Source organism: Elaeis guineensis, chromosome 10 (genome assembly GCF_000442705.2).
Source record: "Elaeis guineensis isolate ETL-2024a chromosome 10, EG11, whole genome shotgun sequence".
Lineage (NCBI taxonomy): Eukaryota > Viridiplantae > Streptophyta > Magnoliopsida > Arecales > Arecaceae > Elaeis > Elaeis guineensis.
In genome coordinates, this window is record NC_026002.2 from 75,047,827 (window position 1) to 75,055,170 (window position 7,344).

Below are 7,344 nucleotides of genomic sequence, written 5' to 3' on the forward strand. Positions count from 1 at the left end.
GCCTTAAAGAAGATTTCGATCTCTTCTCGTGCGAAGACTTGAACCGCACACCCTCCTCCAAGGTACAATCCAAAAGCCAAGTATCTATCGGTGGCATGATTTCGAACGGACGTCGATCCAACTCGTCCTTAGCTCAAATAATAATAAAAATAAACAAGAGAGAGAGCGAAGTGAGAGTTGTGAGAGCGAAGAGAGAATTATTTCTTTTGGAAAGAAGAAAGACTCTCGATTTTTTTTCTCTCTATTGAGAACTGAGGAAAGGGAGAGCCTTAAATAGGCCCAAATAGCCATGGCAGCTGCACGGGCGAGAATCACCTTCGAAACAGACGCCCGTGCATGGAGCTCCTGCGAAACGGCCGCGAAACAACCTTGCGGTGCGAACTGCTCGTGGAACGGCCAAACGACAGAACATTCACGCATACTCAATGCGGAACGTTCACGCATGTTCGATGTTCCACGTGCGAGGAGTTTTAAAACTCCTTTAAAAAAAATAACAATCCTCCACAAGTTTCAAAACTCATGAAAATATTTAAATTCAGCAAACATGTTAAAACTTTCATTGGACTTTTACTATGCTTAATACAAGTACCTTCTAGGTTTGAACTTGTATTTAGTATAAAAAATACACAGTATGAAGATGAGCTGATTATAATAAGGGATAGCGCTATTTAGGCCATACGCTTGCTTTGTTTTTCATGAGAGTTACTAGGGATTCACCCTAATCCCATAGTCACGGCCTCACGACTACTCCCACTAAGGTAGATCCTCCAAGGGTATATGTAACGGAATCATACCTCATGGAATTTTCAGTCTTGGATCTATTGAGAGCTATGCTGAGTCTAACCATTACATATAAAGTACTACACCATAGGGATGGGTTGGAGACAAACTTCAAGAAATGGTGCTCTCAGACATTACTTTTGAGGTCATTTCTCTTTGAACCTTGATCCTGGAATCTTCAATCGTAAAGGTAGGGGTCCACTCTGGTGAGTAATATACGGGCTTAAGCCCCATCCTCCTTGATATCTCAAACATCAAAGTCTTTTAAAGACTTTTAGTTAAAAGATCAGACAGATTATTTTTTAATCTTATAAATTGAAGTGATATCACATCTTTCATTTTATTTCTCATATTTTTATATTTGATCAGAATATAACTGTTCTTCTTTTTATTTGATGTTTGCTGATTTAACAGATCTATTAGAGCTCTACAATCATAATTTATTGGTACTACAAATTTTTTGAATGAAAAAATTTCAATATCATTAATTAAATCTTTTAGCCACTATGCTTCAGTGCAAGTGATGTCAAAAGCAGTTAATTCAGATTCTAACGTGCTTCTTGTTATTATTGTTTGTTTACATAAACCCTAAGATACTGTGTCTCCTCCAAACATGAAGAGATAACCTGTGGTGGACTTAACATCTAAATTATCTGTCACCCAGTTAGCATCACTATATCCTTCTAGTATTTTTGGATAATCGGAGAACAAGAGAGAGTAATCTAGAGTTTTCTTCAGATATCTAAAGACTCTTTCAAGGGCTTTCTAATATTATTCACTAGGATTGCTAGAATACCGACTTAGCCTACCTATTGCATAACCTATATCAGGATGGATTCTATTTGCTACATATAATAGTGATCCTATCCTCTGAGAATACTTTAACTATCTTACAGGTTCTCCTAAATTCTTAGTTAAATGTGAACTATGATCATATGGGATAGAGACAAGATTTAGATCAAAATATTCAAACTTTTAAAGTATTTTTTCTATTGAATGTGTTAGGTTTATGGCTATTTCGTTATTTATTCTTTTAAGTTTTATTTTTAAGATTATATCAGCTTTTCCTATGTCTTTCATATCAAAATTATTTGACAAATAATCTTTAGTTTCTTGTATTATTTTTAGTGATGTTCCAAATAATGAAATATCATCTACATACAGGCATAAAATAATAAAATCTAAGTTATTTCTTTTATAATATACATATTTATCATGTTCGTTAATTCTAAAGTTATTACCTAGGATAATTTCATCAAATTTAATATGCCATTGTCTAGGAGCTTGTTTTAATCCATAAAGTGATTTAATTAATTTACATACCTTATGTTCTTGTCCTTTGACTATAAAACCTTGAGATTGGTTTATATAGATTTCTTCTTCTAATTTTTTATTTAAAAATATAATTTTTACATCTATTTCATGAATCATTAATTTATGAATTGATGCTAATGCTATCAAAATTTTTAAGGTGGTTATCCTAGCTACTGGAGCATAGGTATCAAAATAATCTATGTTTTTTTTTTGACTGTATTCTTTAGCTACTAACCTAGTTTTATATCTTTCTACTGTTCTATCTGATCTTAACTTTCTTTTGAAAATCTATTTAGTTTTTATTGCTTTATTTTTAGGAGGTAAATCTGATAAAATTCAAGTTTTATTCTCTAAGATTGATTGAATTTCACTATTTATAGCTTCCTTCCAATACGATGAATCTGATGATGATGTAGCTTCATCATATGTGCAAGGATCACCCTCTACAAGGTATGTAAAGAATTCTTCTCCAAAATTTTTTTCAATTTTGATCCTCTTACTTCTTCTTAATTTAGTTTTAGTTTTAAGTTCTAGTTCTATAGATCTAGAAGAAGATGGTTCACATTCTAGAGATTTAAAAATTTTAATCTTAAAAAAAATATATCCTCAAAGAAAGAAGCATCTCTAGCTTCTAGAATTGAATTAAAATTTATATCACTAATATCTGATTTAATCACTAAGAACCTATAGGCATTACTATTTTGGGCATAACCAATAAAGATAACATCTATAGTTTTAGATCCTAGCTTTCTCTTTTTGGGTTCAGAAATATTCACCTTACCTAGACACCCCCACACTTTGAGAAAATTCAAATTAGGAGCTATACCTTTCCAAAATTCATAAGGTGTCTTACCACTATCCTTAACAGAGATTTTATTTAGAATGAAGCCAGAAGATAGAAGAGCTTCCCTCCATAAGTTCTCAGATAGGTCTGAGCTAATCAACATAGCATTCACTATATCCAAAAGGGTATGATTTTTACGCACAGCTATACCGTTGGACTGTGGAGAGTAAAGAGCAATTACTTTATGGATTATTCTATGTTCTTGACAGAACAAAAAAATATCATTTGAATTATACTCCCCTCCTCTATCAGTTTTAAGAATCTTAATTTTTTTTTCTTATTGATTTTCTATCTCACTCTTATAAATTTTGAATTTATTAAAGATTTCATCCTTAGATTTCATTAGGTAACAGTAGCAGTATCTCAAAAAATCATCTATAAAAGTAACTATGTACCTATTGCCATCACGGGTTGCAGTTTTGGAAGAGTCATATACATCACTATGTATAAATTCTAAGATTGAAGAATTTTTTTCAACTGATTTAAATAGTTTTCTTGATTGTTTAGATTCAATATATATTTCACACTTAAATGTATCCAAGATTGATTTAGAAATTAGCTTTAAATCCATCATACGTTTGATTTTTCTTAAGTATACATGACCTAATCTATCATACAATAAATTTTGATAAGATTTATTCATAAAATAAACTTGATTTTTAGCTTTATTAATAAAATAATTTATTACATTTAATTTGAATAAGTCTTCACTTACATATCCTCTTCCTATGAAAGTATTATTCTTAGTTATCATAACTTTATTACAATCAAGAATAATTTTATATCCTTTCTGGACCAGTTGAGAACCACGACTAGATTTTTCTTAAGGTCTGAAACATACAATACATCCATCAGGATAAGATCTTTTTCAGAAGTCATCTTCAAATTAATTCATCCTTGTCGCTTAATCCTGACGGCTGTATTATTTTCAAGGATTATACCTCTTCCGCTTGAGTCCTGAATAGTAGTGAACCAGGAGCAGTCAAAATAAATATGAATATTAGCTCCTGAATCTAACCACCAATCAAGGTTAAAGGAAGTAATATTAACTTCAGGGTTAAAGCTTACTGACCTAAAGGTAGTATCTTCTGAACCTTCAACTATATGAGCTTGAGGTCTCGAGGAACTAGAAGACTTGTGAAAGGGCTCTCTCTTCCAGTGATAACAGTCTCTCGCAAGATGACACAAAGCAAAATTTATTACTTGGATCTTGGGCAGGCTTAATGGATCTAGTATTATTGGCCTTGAAGTTTTTACTCTTAGGCTTGAACTTATTTGAGTAGGGTCGGTTAGGATGGTTTGTCTAATGTTGTTGGTTTGGTTGAAAATTAGGTTTTAATTTGAATTTGGTAAGGGTCAGGTTAGCTTGAGCATCTGGGACTCTGGTTTGTTGGATTTTGGACCTATGTTGGTCTTCTATCCTAATTGAATTGAGAAGTTGAGTTAGGGTTAGATCTCCTTGCTTATGAAGCTGATCTTTAGCAAAGCCATCCCAAAAAGAAGGTAATTTATCAAGAAGGCTTGAAACCTTAGATTCTTTAGAGAGAGTTGTTCCATTGGTTTGAAGCTTCCTAAGATATTCTTAAAATTAGTGGAGTTGGTCATTTATAGATTTATTATTTATCATAACATATCTAAGAAATGATGCGATGTTGAATCGCTCAACACCAACAACATCCAGGCCATACTCAGACTCTAGGTTATCCCATAATTTTTTTACACTCTTTGCATATAGATAAACATCATAGAGTGAATTTGAAAGGGTACTTAGAATTTTACCTTTACAAAGATAGTCTTCTTCAAGGATGGCAGGAGAGGTTGAACTAGAGGAGACAAAGAATTGGTCAATAATCGATTAGAGCTCCAAAGTGGTTAGCCAAAATTTTATTTGACTTTGCCACCTCCTAAAGTTGGTTTCATCAAATTTGTCAGGTTTAAGACTAAAGGTTTCATCTCTAAAAGTAGCTATTTGGTTCAAGTATGGTTCAAAGAGAAAAATTGGCATATAAAGAAAATTTATTAGTTAATTTTTTTTTTAACTAGTAGACTTAATAAGTTTTATTAAGGTTGAGCATGCAGCAATACAAGTTTTGAGGAGATCTTTAATTAATTTGTACAATACAAAATTATAGAAAATAATGCTGGTCAATTAAAAATAATATATGCAAGGAACATAAGTCCTAAATATATACAAACAATTAAATATGCATGCACTACAAAAATAACTATGAAATCTCCTTTAGATTGTTATTGAAAATATATATCAAACTGTTATTGAAAAAATATATATATTAAAATAATGTAACCATAGGAAAAATGAAATTATAGGGAAATGAACTAATTAAAAAACTTGTATTGAAGAGTAAGCCTAAGATAGAAAAAATAGTGAAATAGGCTCACAATAAAAAAAAATTATTTGTAATTTAGATGCCTATCAAAAATATATATATATTAAAATATATATATATTTTCATGATGTGTGTGCTATAGTATATGTGATTTGATAAACAATAAATAAAATACAAGACCTGGCTTAGGAGGCAGTTAAACCACTATCCTAAAGAAGATTTCGGTCCCTTCTCATGCGAAGACTTGAGCCGCACATCCTCTTCTAAGGTACAATCTGGAAGTCAAGTACTCCAACGTCCGTCGGTAGCACGATCTCGAACGGATGCCGATCAAACTTGTCCTCAGCCTAAATAATAGTAGAAATAAACAAGAGAGAGAGAGGGCGAAGAAAGAGTTGTGAGAGCGAAGAGAGAATTGTTTCTTTTAGAAAGAAAAAAGACTCGGTATTTTTTTTCTCTCTGCTAAGAACTGAGGAAAGGGGGGCCTTAAATAGGCCCAAACAGCCGCAACAGCTGCACGTGCGAAAACCACCTTCGAAACAGACGTCCGCATGCAGAGCTCCTGCGAAATGATCGTGAAACAACTGCGTGGTGCGAACTGCTCCCAAAACGGCCAAACGGCGGAACGTTCATACGTACTCGGTATATATTTTCAATAAAAATAAGTTCTCTGTTCTTCTCCCGCTGCAAGCCTCCTGCTTGATTGAGTGTCTTGGGGACGGAAAAGTTAGAGGACAAATCAACGAAAACAAAGAAAGAAGGAAAAAAAAAAGTAAGACCATTTCCCAAATACATTGCTCTTTTTTCTTTTTCTTTTCACTTTGTTTTCTTTTCATTTCATTCTCTTTTTCGGAGATCTGTGGGGAAGGAGATCACCTGAGAGAGATTGGAGAGATTTCTTAGGTTCCAATTGGGGTTTTTTCTCAAGCATATGGGATTTTGTGCGAGTTGTAGTGGTGTGAATTGATTCCTTGAGATTTTGAGAGATTAATCCTAGTAGAAGCATGATATTTTATAGGATTTGAAGATTTTTGATTGAAAGAATTTTTTTTTGATTCCAAAATTTTCAATTTATGAAGTTCCATTCTCATGATAATATGAATATGAGTGAGGGTAATGGAGCAGGTTCGGATATCCGACGGATATACGAATTTTAAACAGGAGGGGTTTGGGATTTTTTTGGTTAATTTCATAATGAGTTTTGGCACGGATTCGGATAGTAAAGATTTGAATACGGATAGGGCAAATTTTGTGGGTATCTTACCTGTTGCCATCCCAAATTATGTATTTATAGTATAAACATATAATATGATTGATTAGATGAACAAAATATCTCATTAATTATATCTAATATTTTAATATTATGATGGAAATATGTCTACACTCTACGGCATTCTGAAAAATTTTATTAATTTTCTCCGCTTTATATAATTTTGATTCCAATATTTTGATGAAAATTGAATTAAAAATAATTTTATTAAAAATTTATTTATATTTGAGCAATACATTATTTTGGATATTGTGCTCTCTATTTATCAGCATTACATAAGTTAGTTCTGTAAAATGTAAAATTTAAATAAAATTTTTATGTCAAAAATATTATTTTGATGTAGTTTATTATTTTATAATTTTAATGCACTTTGTTGTTTTATAAAATATAATAAAATTAGGTTGGAGAAAGAAGAACAAGGAGGGAGGGCAGCAAAATTGTGCGGTGGACAAATCTTAGCAAATTGTCATATCACCTGGTTACCAACATAATACTGATCCCGAGGTACCTCATATATAACTTAATTACCTCATTTTAACATTAATTTTAGGTACACCCTATTTATTCCAGAATATACCTCTCTTTTTGCACGAAAGGAACAGAAAAAGGGGGGGGGGGGGGCGCCAGGAAAAGCATGGCGTCTACTAATCGGATAAACCACAGCCATCTATCTTTATCCTCACGTGCAACACTCGTTCAATCAAACATAGGTGTTAAGACGATCCTGCGGAGCATTTGAACTGAGCTCCTCTATGCTCGAGTCTAGAAGTCGCTCCTTCGAGGCTTGC